Source organism: Acomys minous (genome assembly GCF_964271855.1).
Source record: "Acomys minous genome assembly, chromosome: 7".
Lineage (NCBI taxonomy): Eukaryota > Metazoa > Chordata > Mammalia > Rodentia > Muridae > Acomys > Acomys minous.
Genome location: NC_140488.1, coordinates 16,710,044 through 16,726,709, shown reverse-complemented (window position 1 = coordinate 16,726,709; position 16,666 = coordinate 16,710,044).

Genomic DNA, 16,666 nt, shown 5'->3' with positions numbered 1-16,666 from the left:
TCCGCAGGGATGTGTAGATGGAGCTCCTCCTCTCGTCCTTTCCTGCGTATCTGACCTCTAGCCCCTCCCCCAAGCCTCTGAGTCCACTGCAATTTGGGCAGGATTGCACACAACTGTTTCGGAGGCATGACCGGATATGACCCTCCCCGCTCCTTTCTTTTATAAAGGGGGGTAAATTGTCAACATGCCCAGCTGGCCTGATCATTGGCAAGCAGGCCCAACAGAACAAGGCAGTTGCACCTAAGAACTCAGGGAGACTGTGGCAGTACACATATGACCCATACAAGCTCACGCCAGACAGAAATCCTGGCGTGGAGAAGGAGAGGAAGGGACAAAAGCCACCCCTAGCCATGGACCTATTAGCAACTGATGGCTTTTAGGACACAAAAAGTAAGTTTTCTTTAAGGATAACAACACCTGATAGGTTGAGCACATTCCAGGGCAGGCTCAACACCCAGCAGTATTTCTGCAACTCAATTTGCACTCAGTGGGTCAAAAAAAGAGCATGTGGAGTCGGGTTAGTAGAGAAGTAGGGGTGGATTGGGATGAGTTGGGCAAGGTGGATAAATCCGATCAAAAGACATTGCGTGAAATTCTCAAAGAACGAATAAAAGTATTGTTTTAAAATTTGAGAAGCTACTAGATGGAAGTTTCTTAGTACACTAAAGCTTAGCATGAGCAGGGGAATGAAACTCGAACTGTTACTAAGCAGAACCATCACCTAGCACTTAACTGAGGAAGGAGCATCGCTGTGTTCCTTTGTTTCGTTATCAAGGCTCACTGCTCACACCTCTGCAGAGCTCTCAAATAAAGCATGCTGGCTCCCAGCAAGACTCCATTCTGCAGTTAGTCTTTGCTCAAATAAATGCTCTTAAGTTAATTTTTGTCTAAAGCGTTCCTTTTTAAAGGTTATTTCGTTCATTTTGTTTTCTCTCAGTGTTTTGCCTGCATCATGTCTGTATGCCGTGTGCATGCCTGGTGCGTGTGGAGGTCAGAAGAGGGCATCAGATGCCCTGTACAACAGCAGTATCTGTTCTTCAGATTTTACATTTTATAAACCAAGGAAACAGGAGTTTAGGATTTATTTATTTTTATTTTATGTATATAGGTGTTTTAATTGCGTGGATGTTTATGTACCACGTGTATTCAGTGTGTGACGGGTTCCTCTGGAGGCCAGAGGAAGGCATTGGATCCTCTGGAACTAGAGTTCCATATGGTTGTGAGGCACAGTGTGGTGCTCGGAAGTGAACAAGGGTCGTCTACAATAACAGCCAGTGCTTTTAACCACTGGGCATTGTTTGCAGCCCAAGAGGTTCTAATCTTAAGCTTGATCTTCTAGGTCTGAAAACAGAACACTTGAAAGATAACATAGATGTGAAAACATATGGGAGGCCTGCTTGCTTCAATGAAATGCTTGTGTCCAAAAACAACAGCTTGTCTGAGATGCTAAACTTCATTATTAGGTCATTTGAGTACATATTCTAGGAAAGAAAAAGTTAAAAAGGAAACTAAGCTCTGAGTTCATAAGCATAAGACATAATAATACCAGAGCTACCCAGAGAATAGATAAAGCACTGCTGAGAGAGGTTCCTTTAGCTTGAAGATCAAGAAAGCATCACATGGTGACAGCACAGCAAGAGGCACAGGCTCTAAGCACTTCTCTCTGCTGATTTGTTTCACATTACCTATGCACTGCTGATAAGTCCTTGGGGTCTATGAAGAGAGGACTGAACAAAGTCAGCTTCTGGCTCTGTCTCCCTTTCTACAGCATAGCATTGTTATTGTTGTTCTTTAATTTTTAGATTTATTTTATTTCATGTAGATGAATATTTTGCCTCATCTACATAGGTACATTGGATTTTAAAAGATTTGATTAATTTATTTTATATATATGAGTGTTTTGCATTCATGTGTGTACTGTATATTTTCATTGTGCCACAGATGCAAGAAAAGAACACCAGATTCCCTATAAGAAGGGTTATGCCCAGTTGTAAGCTGCCGTGTAGGTGCTTTGTTTTGTTTTTTATTGAAAATAAATAACTTCATACAGTATAGTTTAATCATGGCTTCCTCTCTCTCATCTCTTCACAAATCCTCCCCACCTCCCCATCCACCTAACTCCATGCCCTCTTCTCTCTCTCTCTCTCTCTCTCTCTCTCTCTCTCTCTCTCTCTGTCTCTCTCTCTCTCTCTCTCTCTCTCTCTCTCTCTCTCTCTCTCTCTCTTACACACACACACACACACTCTCTCTCTCCCTCCCTCCCTCTCTCCCTTCATTTCTCTAAAATAAATTGGCAAATAAAAAATTAAAAACAAGCCAGAATAGAAAGAAAAGGCACAATAAACACATACACACAAAAACAAAACCATAAAAATGCAACAGCAGAAGCCATAATGTTCAAACAAAAGACCAGTAAGGTTAAAAAAAAAAGCCCCAACAAAGCACTGTGAGACAAAAAGCCTACAAAAATACCATTTAGTTTATTTTATGTTGGCCATCTACTACTGGACAAGGGGCCTGCCCTTAAGTGTAGTTTGTATATGCAGTGAGCCTCCGCTGGAGAAAACTAGTTTTTATTTTGTGGGTGCTTGGCAATTGAAGATATCTTCTGGGTTATGGATAGGAGCAAATTGTCTCTTCCCCCCTTTAAGAACTGGGACACCATCTGTAGCCGGTATTCTTAACCATCCCTGACATATTTATTGTCTTTGGTGTTCAATATAAATATATTGTTCCTACTTTAGATACTCAGGAATTTTGCACAGGAGTGTGGTTAGTAAACTCTGTTTTTCCTTCCACACTTCATGCCTAACATTGGTTTATTTATCTAGCAAGCGTGCACTGAGTTTCTTGAAGTCATTGAATTCTTAGTTTGGATGCTGGCTTTTAGAGCTGTGTTTTAATCATGTACAGGACTATCCTCTGCACTAAATAGCTGCCATCTTCCGGAGCTCTACTGGGCCCAGAAACTCAAGTATTGCTGCAAATGGGTACTAAATACATGTTGCAATTTTTAATTTTAAAAAACTTTAAAAGGAAAATGTAGGGCCAGGGAGATGGCTCAGCAGGTAAGAGCATTTGCTGCCCTTGCAGAAGACCTGGGTTTGCTTCCCAGTGCCCAAAAGGCAGCTCATTGCCATCTGTAAGTCTGGTTCCAGGAGATTTTCTACCCTTCATGGCCTCTGCAGGCACTGTACATACATGTGATATATATGCTCACAGGTGGGAACACACATACACATAAATAAAAATATTTTAAAAGAAGTAGAATGAACCAGGCAAGGTAGAACACTCCTTTAACCCAGCACTCAGAAGGCAGAGACAAGGAGATTGCTGTGAGTTTGAGGCCAGTCTGATCTACAAAACAAGTTCCCAGCCAGCCAGGACTACATAGTGAAGGTCCTGTCTCAAAATGTTTTAAGAAGCAAGATGTTCATGAGGTAAAACTACTGAGTTATCATGGCTTTAAAAAGGTTCTCAAATGGGGAAATAGAAGGATCCAGAGGGTCCTAGAAACCTACAAGAAGAACATTATGATGGACAGATCTGGGCCCCGGGTTCCTGCTCAAACTATGGCACCAGCCAAGGACAATATGTGCAGTAAACTTCGAACCCCTACCCAGATCTACCCAATGGACAGGGCATTCTCCACAGTTGAGTGGAGAGTCGGGTCTGACTTTCACACGAACTCTGGTGCCCCATATTTGGCCACGTCCCCTTGATGGGGAGACCTGGTGGCACTCAGAGGAAGGATAGCAGGCTACCAAGAAGAGACTTGATACCCTATGAGCATATACAGGGGGAGGAGGTCCCCCTCAGTCACAGTCATAGGGGAAGAGAGGGGGAAAGCGGGAAGGAGGGAGGAATGGGAGGATACAAGGGATGGGATAACAATTGAGACATAAAATGAATGAATTTATTTATACATATATAAAATAAAGAGGTTCTCAAATGACAACTATTCACCACATTCTTAAATGAAAGTATTTCCTTCACATAACACTTTCACTCATTGTATGTCCATGAAGATTTATTTTCTAGTAACTTTCCACTGTGCAAATATATGTTTATAGTAATTTGTAGATATTTATAAAAACTGTGAGAAAGAGTTCTTGCCTGATTTTCAATCAGCACTTAATATAACAACAACAATAAAAAAAAAACTCACAGGGACATATGGAAGGTAAAATAGATGCAATTTCAATCACCATGGGAGAAGACATCTTATTCCATTTTCCTAGTCCTAAAAGAGAGCAGAATATTTTTTGTATGAAAAAATTACTGAAATAAAATTGTATAGAGAATAACATGAACTCTTGGATTCTAGTCTCTCTGTCTTTCTGTCTCCCTGTCTGTCTCTCTCTCTGTCTCTGTCTCTGTCTCTCTCCCTCTCTCTCCGTCTCTCTCTGTCTCTCTCTCTCTCCCTCCCTACCTTTACCATCTTTGATTTTCTGTTCATTATCCAGAACCATATTCTTTTACTAAGTTATGCATTAAAATATAATTTGCATAGTTTGCACTCCGTAATTTTATACAAATGTTATCATATTGATTCTATCCTACATTTTTGTGAGATTATATTTATTGGTGATACTATGTGTGGCTCTAAATCATCTGTTTTTATTTCTATACATATTTAATTGTATCACAGTCTATAATGTAGTTATCTGATTACCTGCCTATTGTTTATGTTATTTTCAATGTTTTTATTCTGCTAAACAATTCTAGTATAACTATTCTGCAACCGTGTGGGTACATGTCCTTAAGAGAAATCACTAAGCTATAGTCCACACACTTTAACCTCACTTGATATGAACAAGCAACTCATTAACCACTCATACCAAGGTACGCTCCCAGTAGCAGGGCATCTTTAAAAATACACACAGATTTTTCTAAGCTAGTGATGCTCATAGATAAAACACCTACTTTGTGTCAGATCCTGGTACTTTGAAAGCACCACAGCTGTAAATGTAAGATATATTTGTATCTTTTCTATGTTCAAGAAGAAAATCATTTTAGCCTGTAACATTACATTCTAAACTATCATCAGAACTTTTCCTTTTCTCTTCTAAGCCACATTTAAAGTGTCTGTAAAAGCACAGCCTACTAAATTACATATTTATCATTTGAAAGCTCATACCTTGCCATCTGAAAAGGCGTGCTCAGATTGTCCTACAAGCTATTACCAAGGGAGCTCAGCCCACCGTCTTCTTCTCATGTTCTACATCGTTCTCTTCGTTCTCTTCTCTTCGTTGTGACTCTGTCCCTCTCGGATGCTACCGCCTGCTCTGCAGACTTATTAGAGGAGTAATCAAATTAGTGAGTTTCTCGCTCAAATATTTAGATAAAATCTATCACTGAAATGCTTTACATTGTGTTTTGTTCTGGGTTCCAGGCATGTTTCCTTTAGCTGAAGGAGCTTATCTTTACAAAGTCCAACCACTGGCTGTTCTCACGGTGCATCGTTAGTCCTATTCAGCAGGAACAAGCTAAAAATATTTCCTCGGAATTTAATGTGTTTATTTATTTATACACGTGAAAAATTAGGTGATCAAATAGCAGCCGGTAGGCACTCACAAAATACCAGGAAATAGGAGCCTTTGAATAGTCCATGAAATTTAATAAAGAAAATAAATTTAGAATTAGAAAAGGATAAATTGTTTTCTTTTTATTTTCCCTCATTGGTACTACTGAGCTATACTCTTAGATCTAAAATGTATTCACCTTTTTTAAAGAAAATAGAATATCTGGTTGCCTGCCAGTTCTATCAATTTACTTTTAGGCAATATAAATAGGTTAAGTTTTGTCTTTAATACTGTTAGTCTTTTGCATGTATTAAACCATAAGATCCCTTCCAGGATGACTGCCCCAAAACATTTCAGAGAAAGGAGAAGTCACTGGCATATAACAAAAAATGGCTTGTTTTCTGTGTGATTGCTCACTTGACTGTAGAGTCAGCTGCCCGGCAGAAAGGCGGTTTCTGTGATTTTGTACTTACTTGTAATAATAGTAATACACGAACAATAGCACTGTTCTCAGAGGTCCATGACAAACTGGATTGATTTTTTCCTAAACCGTAACCAAAATCACAGACCTAATTTCTCTTCAAGTGGAGTATTTCTTCTCATTCACCCTTTCCAAACTACACTCTGAATGTCTTTGCTTCTTAACAGAATATTGTCAGCCAGATAGTGACTTTCTTAACATCTATGTATTCTATACTGTAAGAAGAATACATCATTTTGGAAATCTCAACAGTAACATTTACTATTCAGCCAACACAAACATAACTTGAATGCACATTTTATTTCTCAGGTAATTATCTGGAGATGAATTAAATATTGATTAACTAATTCACTGATAGTACTTCCTCAAAATAAATGCACAAAAAGGTACCTACCTTGTGATAGATCCCAAACAAACTCAATGGTCCAAAAATGAAAAATTCAATTAAGCCAAAGTCATGGGCTGTGGTATCCCCCTCTACCTTAAGATGCAAATTATAGTTCCTATGTGAAACATAAAGAAAATGCTTAGTCTGCCACTCCTAGCTAAGAGACTTTTACAAAAGCAAGTAAAAATTCAAACAAATGTATGTACCTAAATGCTTTCCAGGGACATTATGGAAGCGGACTTTTTTGTGGGTATCTAAGACCTGAAAGTAGGTTTTTTTGTTGTTTTATTTTCTTTTTTTACTATTTTTACATATACATTTATATTATTACACATATACAATAAATTACCTACAGCCAGAAGAACCATGACACAATCAGGAATTATATAAATGTTACATTTGTAGTGTTTTGGCTATTTGTATTTGACAGCCTTGAAGAAAACATCTTTCCTATCTTGGTGCATCTAAAATTCTGAATGTAAATCAATCTCCATCACATCTTGTCATCATCAACTTAAAACATCTATCTAGACCTGAAACTGTTTTAATTGCAAAACGTTCAGATTGGGCAATAAATCATACTATCCTCAAAAAATATGTTAAACAACTAAGGTTAGATATTTTAATGTAGAATTAATGCAACTATCTTTGCATTATAAGTACATTTACAATGTAATTACATTTTGAATACTTCAAGGGAAATTGCTGCTATGTCTTATAGAACACACATTCCTGGCCCAATAAAATCAATATACTGCAGTTACATTTATGAACAAACTCAAATACAGCATTTTGTGTATATTGATTACAACATTCAAGATCATAACTACATTTGAATCTGCTGAACTTGGTATTATCTTAAATTATTAATATCTTTATTAATACCACTGTATGATATTTGTGCATAGGGACATATTATTTAAATATTGTAAAGACATATTTATTTTTATTTTATCCGTATGAATGCTTTACCTAGATGTATACAAGTGCACCATGTGTGTGTACCTAGTGCCCATGGAGGCTAAAAGAGATCTTTGATCTTGTGAGACTGGAGTTGCAGATGTTTGTGAGCCCCACTGTGCGTGCTGAGAACTGAATCTGGGTCCCCTGCAAGAGCAGCTAGTGCTTTTAACAGCTGAGCGCTCTCTCTCTCTCTCTCTCTCTCTCTCTCTCTCTCTCTCTCTCTCTCTCCCCCAAGTGATGGATATTTCAATAATATCTAAAGTCAAAATTTTCTGGAGAATACAGATCAACAAGATTTTATTACCTTATCTAACTACACAACACTGGGGTAAAGTAAATGCTTAGACAGTTGATGACATGGAAATCTATCACACTAAGGCTCTCTCAAGAGCAATACAAAACTTGATGTGGTGGAAAAGGACAAAATAAAAAGAAAAGTAACTAGAAAGTGACGTTAGATACCCCCCAAAAATTCTTTCATGTGAATTCACACTTAGCTCTATACACTTAAAAATAAACACAGGCTCAGAGCAGACTGAAGTTGTTGTTTTGCCATCTAGTTGTCAAAGTGTTTTCATAAGCCCCAAGTCCACTGAGGTTACAGTAATACAGTCATTTCCAATTAAAGCTAATTAAATATGTAATTTTATGCTCTTCGTTAGTTAGATAAAAATTAAAGTAATTAATTTTGTCCTGAATTAAGTAACAGGCATCTATATTTAAAATGAGAGGTGTAAGAGTTATTTTTTAAACTATACTAAATCTTCTCAATGTTGAATGCAAATGTCCACAGCAAATATAAGTCAAGCAGAAAAACTTCACAATTTTCCTTTTGATTTTTAATGCCATGAACATTTTCTAGCAAATGTATTGCATTGCTCTTTCTTGCCTACACTGGTTTTGCTGAATTCCTTCTAAAAATCTGATTTTAAAAATATTTTTCGGAGGATTTCATTCACAAATACCATATTTACAATCCTGAAACCTCAACTTCTTTCCCTCAACCCCTCCCGTGCCCACTCACACACTTCTTCTCAGATTCATGACTTCTTCTTAATTATGGTTACACACACACACACACACACACACACACACACACACACACACACTGCTGAGTTCATTTCATGGCTCATGTCTATATGTATTTAAGGCTGAAAAACCTAATGTGGAGTTTTAAAAATATGTGTTAAAGAATTGTATAAGGGACTCTTGGTCTTTTCTCATTAACTATTTTAACAAACAAAAGCAGTTCACAAAATATTGATCATACAGCTGTTGCTTCTTTTTCCTTTCTGCCTTTTGAGATAGAGTGCCATTACATAGCCCAGACTAGCCGCCTGCCTCATCCTGAGTTCTAGGATTAGAGCAGTGCCCTGAAATTGAAGTCTTCAGTTATGGTAATATGGAATCAGTTACCTTGGAGACAATGTGATTCATTAGAACCAATTAACTTTTGATAGTGTTGAGAATAACACTGCCTTAGAACGATTCTATTGTAATGTTTAAAATGGAAGTCTAGGCCTGGAGAGAAAGCTCAGAGGTCAAGAGCACTGGCTACTCCTCCAGAGGTCCTGAGTTCAATTCCCAGCAACCATATGGTGGCTCACAACCACCTATAATGAGATCTGGCGCCCTCTTCTGGCCTGCAGTTGTACATTCAGGCAGAGCATTGTATACATAATAATAAATAAATAAATCTTTAAAAAAAATAATAAAATGGAAGTCTATTCTACAGTGCTCAATTCTGCAAGTGTAGTTTTGTCCAGTAGTCTTTCATGGCACCTCTTATCTTATTTGGTGCACACCTTTAATCCCAGCACGTAAGGAGGCAGAGGCAGGCAGATCATCGTTAAATTCCAGGTCCACCTGGTCTACAGAGTGAGTCCAGTATAGCCAAGCCTACACAGAGAGAAACCCTGTTTCAAAACAAAAACAAAACAAACAAAAGAGTTTAAAATTTGAATAAAGGTCATTTTTAATGAGAAAAGAAAGTATTAACTACAAAATGCCAGGATCGCAGTGCCCTGTGTTTGCTTTTAGAAGCTTCATCATGCTAGCTTTTATTTTTAGATCTATGGTTCAACTCAAAGGAAATATGTGTAGAATCCAGCATAAGGATGCTAATTTTTTTCCACGTGAATACCTAATTGGTTAAGACCATTTTTTCAAAACAGCCTTCCTTTCACCATTCCATTGACATGACTCCTTGAGTTTAAAAAAAAATTGCAGATTCTATGTCTGAGTGACATCATATAGCAATGTGTTCCTGTGCCTGATCACCAATATCTGGAGCAGCTTGGGTGAAGATGTTGTTGGAATAAGTATAAGAGAGATGACTGTTGTACAACATGGGGACTATTGTTAACAAAAATTGAATGTATTTAGTAAAAATGCCAAGAAAGCATATGTCTGTGCCCTCCAGACACAACAGGACTGGCGCATATATGAACTCACAAAGATGGTGGCAGCATGCACAGGACCTGCACAAGTTCAAGCAAGATGGGGTCCTAGTCCTGAAAGTGGGAGGTGGACATGATTTTCCATCCCTAACGCAGAAGCTATCTCTAAGTGGAGAAACAGACTACTTTTTTTTTTAGTTTATATATTCAGTTTACATTCCGATCTTAGACCTCTCCCTCCTCTCCTCCCATTCCCTCCCTCCCACCCTTTTCTCCCTATACCCCTTCCCCTTGTCCTCAGAAAAGGAGCGCCCCCCACCAACCCACCCCAGCACATCAAGTCACTTAAGGACTGAGCTCCTCCTAATCCACTGAGGCCAGGCAAGGCAGCTCAGTTAGAGCAAAGTGATCAAAAGCAGGCAACAGAGTCGATGTCAAAAATAGCACCCACTCAACTAACTAGGGGACGCATCTGAAGATCAAACTGCCCATCAGTTACACATGTATTAGGGGCCTAGTTCAAGTCCATGCATGCTCTTTGATTGGTGCTTCCATTTCTGTAAGCCCCCATCAGTGTAGGTTAGTTAACTCTGTTAGTCTTCTTGTGGTGTTCTTATCCCCTCCAGGTCCTACTATCCATCCCTCCCACTCTTCAATTGGACTTCCAAGCTCTGCCTACTGCTTGTCTGTAAGTCTCAGCATCTGATCATCCTGAGTTAACCCAGACCCAGAAAGATTCACATGGTATATACTCACTTATAATTGAGCACTAGCTCAACAGAGATGTCCCTTGAAAGTCCTCATTTAGCTGGAGATTGGGGTAGATACTGGGACTTCCTATTGCGACTCCAGGTGAGAGAGTTATGGGAGAATGGGGAAACAGAAGGATCCAGAGGGTCCTAGAAACCTGTAAAAAGACCATTAAGGCTTGTGGATATGGACCCAGGGGAGTCTGCTCGAACTACTGTACCAAACAAGGACAATGGATGCAGTAAACCTAGATAGAACCCCTATCCAGATCTAGCCAATGGACAGCACATTCTCCACAGTTGTGTGGAGAGCGGGGACTAACTCTACATGAACTCTGGTGCCCCCTATTTGACCACTTCACCTTGGTAAGGAGACCTGGTGAAACTCAGAGGAAGAGTAAGCAGGCTACCAGGAAGAGTCCTTATAGGCTGGATCTTATAGTGGGGGACAAGGTCCTCTTCTGTCACCTAGGGGAGGGGAATAGGATAAAAGAGGGAGGGAGGGGGAATGGGAAGATACAAGTGAGGGGATAACAATTTATATGTAATCTGAATAAATTACTTACATTTAAAATGTTTTTAAATTAAAAAAAATATCCAACACATATAAAGAACTCAAGAAATTAAATACCACCAAACCACCAAACCAAATAACCCAATTAAGAGATGGTGTTCAGAGCTAAACAGAGAAATATCAACAGAGGAATATCGAATGGCTGAGAAGTACTTAAAGAAATGCTCAATGTCCTTAGTCATCAGGGAAATGCAAATCAAAACGACTCTGAGATTGCATCTTACACCCCTCAGAATGGCTAAGATCAAAAACTCAAGTGACAGCTCATGCTGGCGAGGATGTGGAGCAAGGGGAACACGCCTCCATTGCTGATGGGAGTGCAAACTTGTACAACTACTTTGGAAATCAATCTGGAGCTCTTTCAAGAAAATTGGAAATAGCTCTACCTCAAGACCCAGGTATACCGCTCCAGAGTGTATAACTAAAAGATGTTCCACCACACAACAAGGACATTTGTGCAACTATGTTCATAGCAACTCTATTTATAATATCCAGAATCTGGAAACAACCTAGATGTCCCTCAACCAAAGAATGGATAAAGAAACTGTGGTACATTTACACAATGGAATACTACTCAGCTATTAAAACCAAAGAAATCATGAAATATGCAGGCAAATGGATAGAACTAGAAAAAATCATCCTGAGTGAGGTAACCCAGACCCAGAAGGGCACACATGGTATGTACTCAATTATAAGTGGATTTCAGCCATATAATACATGGTAAACATAACAAAGAGGGTCTGAGGGAGGATGCTGAAATCCCACTCAGAAGGGAAAATCGAATAAAGAGAGGCAGTGGTTGAAGAGAGGGAACAGGTAGGAGAGAAAGTGGAGATCAGATCATATGCACTAAAACCAGATACATTAAAATCTAATAAAAGGGAAACTGCAGAATAGCCCTGTTGACAGCATCCTTTGCCTTACAGAAGCTTTTCAGTTTCATGAGGTCCCATTTATTTCTTAATTGTTGATCTTAGAACCTGAGCTGTTGGTGTTCTTCTGTTCAGTAAATTGTCTCCTGTGCCAGTGAGTTCAAATATGGTTCCCACTTTCTCTTCTAATAGATTTACTTTACTATTTCTGGTGTTATGTTGAGTTTTTTGATCCACATGGACTTGAGTTTTGTACACGGTGATGAATATGGATGTGATTGCATTTTTCTACATGTAGACATCCAGTTGGACCAACAACATTTTTAAATTTTATTATATGGAAGATATCTGAAATCTCAATATGTGCAGATATACAAATATATCTTTATATGTATGTGATAGTGTGATGACTCCTGTCATTTATACCATATACTTTGGTCAATTCCTTCAAGTTTTCAAATTTCTTCCGTTTTAAAGCTTTGGTTTTTTTTTTTCATACACACCTTAGAATACAATTGGTCAGTTTTGAGTTTTATACTGCATTGAACCAACAGATAAATATGATGGCATTTATATGTAATGTGGCTAATTACACATATTTCCTGACATTGATAAATCCTATCTACAAACTTGGTATATCAGTTTTTAACTCAACTTAAATGTACGTGAGCAAATTTCTGTACATTTCAGCATAGAAGCCTTGCACATTCCATTATTTAACACTTTAGGTTCCTATATAACACATAAGTTCTTAGAAATAATGCTGTTTCAAATTTTAGTATTTTTTCCAATTCTTTGTTGCTAGGAGATAGAATTAAAAATTTGTTATTGTATAATTATATGCACTATAGCCTTGTGAAATTCACCCTGTAATTTTAGTGCATGAATCCTTATACATTTGTACACATGTATAAACCACAAATCACGGCACTGTTTCATTTTATCTCTTCCTGAAGTTACATCACTGGCTAGGAATTCTAATAAAATGCTTAATGGAAATTGTTAGAAAGGATATTTGTGACTTCTTTCTAGTTTTGGAGTGAAAACTTCCAGTATTTCCACATTATATAAAAAAAGCTAATGGCTTTTCATCAATGAGTTGGAAAAAGGTCCTTTTCTTTCCAGTGTTTTAATATGGATGACTATAGAGTTTTCTCAATTGCTGTTCTGTGTCTATTGAAATGATTACATATAATTTTCTCCTCCATTATGTTAATATTGTGAATTACACTGATTTTAAGTAGGTAACACAAATATTTAAAGCTGTGTATTTCCCTTTTTCTTTAACTACATACAGAATTTTGATGTTACATTATCTTGTTAATACAACTTGAAATCAACCTAATTTCCTCTGTGGTTTTTACATGATCACATATGCTATTTACATGTAAAATGTTTAAATTTTAAATACTTGGAGACACTGATTGGTAACATAATACCTTGAGACTATGTGCTGGCTAGTGTTTATGTCAACTTGACACAAGCTAGAGTCATGTTCTTAGAAGGAACCTTGACTGAGAAAATGCCCCTACCAAATTGTCCTGGAGGCCAACCTGTAGGATATTTTGATTTTGATTTTGTTTTATGAAATTTCTTCATTTTACATCCTGATCACTGCACTCTCCCTCCTTTCCTCCTGGTTACACCCTCCCACTCTCTTCCCTCTTCTCCCCTTCCTCTTCTCCTCAGAAAAGGGGAGCCTCCCTCCCTTACAAACCCACCCTGCACATCAATTCACAGCAGGACTAAGCACATCCTCTTCCACTGAGGCCAGAGAAGGCAGCCCAGCTGGGGGAAAGTGATCCAACAGCAGACAATCGACCCCTGCTCCACTTGCTAAGGGAAGACCAAGCTGCCCATCAGTTATATATGTCATGGGCCTAGATCTAGCCCATGCATTCTCTTTGGATGGTGTTTCAGTCTCTGTAAACCCCTATGGGCCCAGATTAGTTGACTCTGTAGGTCTTCTTGAGAAGTTCTTGTCCCCTCCAGGAACATCCTTATTTCTCTCCACTCCTCCACAAGACTCCCCCAGCTCTGCCCGTTTGACTGTGGGATTCAGCATCTGTTTTGATCAGCTACTGGGTTGAGCCTCTCACATGACAGTCATGCTAGGTTCTTGTCTGCAAGCATAACAAAACATCATTAATAATGTCAGGGGTTGGGCTGGAGAGATGGCTCAGAGGTTAAGGGCACTGTCTGTTCTTCCAGAGGTCCTGAATTCAATTCCCAGCAACCACATGGTGGCTCACAACCATCTATAATGAAATCTGATGCTCTCTTCTGGTATGCAGGTGCATATGCAGGCAGAATACTGTATAAATAAATAAATAAATAAATTTTTAAGTGTCAGGGATTGATTCTATCCTTTGGGGTGTGTCTCAGGCTGGGCCAGTCATTGGTTGGCCATTCCCTCATTCTCTGCTCCATCTTTATCCCTGCACATCTGGTAGGCTGGGTAAATTTGGGGTCAAAGGTTTTGTAGGTGGATTGGTGTCCCCCTCCCCTCCACTGGAAGTCCCACTGGCTAAGAGGTGGCCACAAGGGTCTCCAAGTCCTCTGAATAATTAGTGATTGATGTGATAGGGCCCAGCTCATTGAAAGTGGTACCTCCCCTGAGATGGTGGTCTTGGGTGCTATAAGAAAGCAAGCTGAACAAGTCACTAGTAGCAGAGCAGTAAACAGTACTCTTTCAGGGCTGCTGCATTACCTCCTACTGTGAGTTTTTGCACTGAGTTCCCTGGATTATGAGCTACAAGCTGTAAGATGAAATAACTCCTTTCCTCCCTAAGTTGCTTTGGGTTATGGTGTTTTATCACAGCAGTAAAAACCCTAAGACACTGTATATGATTCTAGTCTCTTTAATTAATTAAAATTGGCTCATACAACAGCATATGTTTTCTTAATGAACGTTCTTTGTAGTCTTAAAAATAACTGTGTGTGGTGCAATTGTTGAGAGTAGGTTTTAAATAGCTAATCATCAGTTCTGACTGTTGGTATAACATGTTTTGATTACTAGTCATCTAAATAATTCAACAATTATCCAAATAATCCAACAATGAGTGCAGCAATCCTACCAGAAGTGGCACAACTTAGAGTACTTTGGCTTTCCTAAGTGACCCAGTGTTTCCGCTGATCATTATTATCCTGTTTTTGGTCTCACTTTATACATGGAACTTGGAACCAAATTATTGGCTACTAGTCTGTCAAATATGTGTAATAACAGTGTACTGTTACATGGAATTCAACACAAGTCACAAATCAGCATTTCATATCAATTTTGTTATCTATGTGCTATGCTTTTATAGATAGGTAAATGTCACTAAGTATAAAATCTATGAGAATGCTAATATAGAGAGTATTATTTTTTTTCCTTTCTAAGGGCAGGGTTAATAGAAACATTAAGTTACTTCTCATTGCTTCCTGTAAAATTCACACTGAAATCATGGATCCCTGCACAGGTATACAGGTGTGTGTGTGTGTGTGTGTGTGTGTGTGTGTGTGTGTGTGTGTGTGTGTTTAAGCGAAGCCATCCACACAGAAATAATATGTTCTTAGACTAAAATAAAAACATACATTAGTAAAACATTCTTGGATGGTAAGACTCACATCATCAAGCATAGTCCCAGTGTTACATTCGGAAGGACTTGTTAACAAGAGATCACAGTATGTGAAATCTCTCAAACCTAGCAACCTTGTAAAAAGGTTAACATATTTAAAATGTTTGATTCACAAACCCCAATCTATTGAAGAAAATATTGAATGCTAACAGACATAATTTATTTGCAGCTTTATTTCTAATTACAGAAAGATTTTTTTACACTACACCAGTGTAATATTCGGCAAGTATGTGGAAATTTTAGCCTTCAAATATTAAGCAGTTTAATCATATTGTATCTGTAAATTGAGGCATCCAAAAACCTATGGTTACCCAATTAAAACCTGTAAACTATCTCCTACAATCAGTCAGCTCTTCTTTTCTTCTATTTAGATATTTCACCAACATAAATAGTAAACAGATTGGGATCAAGCACTCTTACGTGTGTTCAAAGTCTTTTTTGACACACTGAGCCCTTCAAATAACCTACACAGGACTTTGGGGGGCAGGTTATTACTTTAAAGATTTATTAGTAATTCTTTTTCATGTGCATGGGTGTTTTGCTTTTATACATATATGCATATTCATGCAGCACATGTGTGCCTAGTGTCCCAAGAAGTCAGAGAGGGTATTGAATGCCCTGCGACTGGAGTTACAGATGATTGTGAGCTGTCACGTTGGTCCTAAGAGTGAACCTCGGTTTTCTGCAAGAGCAATAAATATTCTTTTTTTAAATTTTTTATTAATTTATTCTTGTTACATCTCAATGGTTATCCCATCCCTTGTATCCTCCCATTCTTCCCTCCCTCCCATTTTCCCCTTATTCCCCTCCCCTATGACTGTTCCTGAGGGTGATTTCTTCCCCTTGTATATGCTCATAGGGTATCAAGTCTCTTCTTGGTAACCTGCTGCAATAAATATTCTTAACTGCTGAACCATATCTCCAGCCCCAAGACTCATATGTGTGACTGCTCACCTTCAGAGCTAGAGTGTACAGTTAATGTGACTTTTAGCTCAAGTTATTGACACTATGAAGACATAGTTGTTTCATTTAATAGTTTTTTAAAAGTAATTATGAGGACTTTGTTCAGTCTTCTAAGCAATATCATCTCACTTC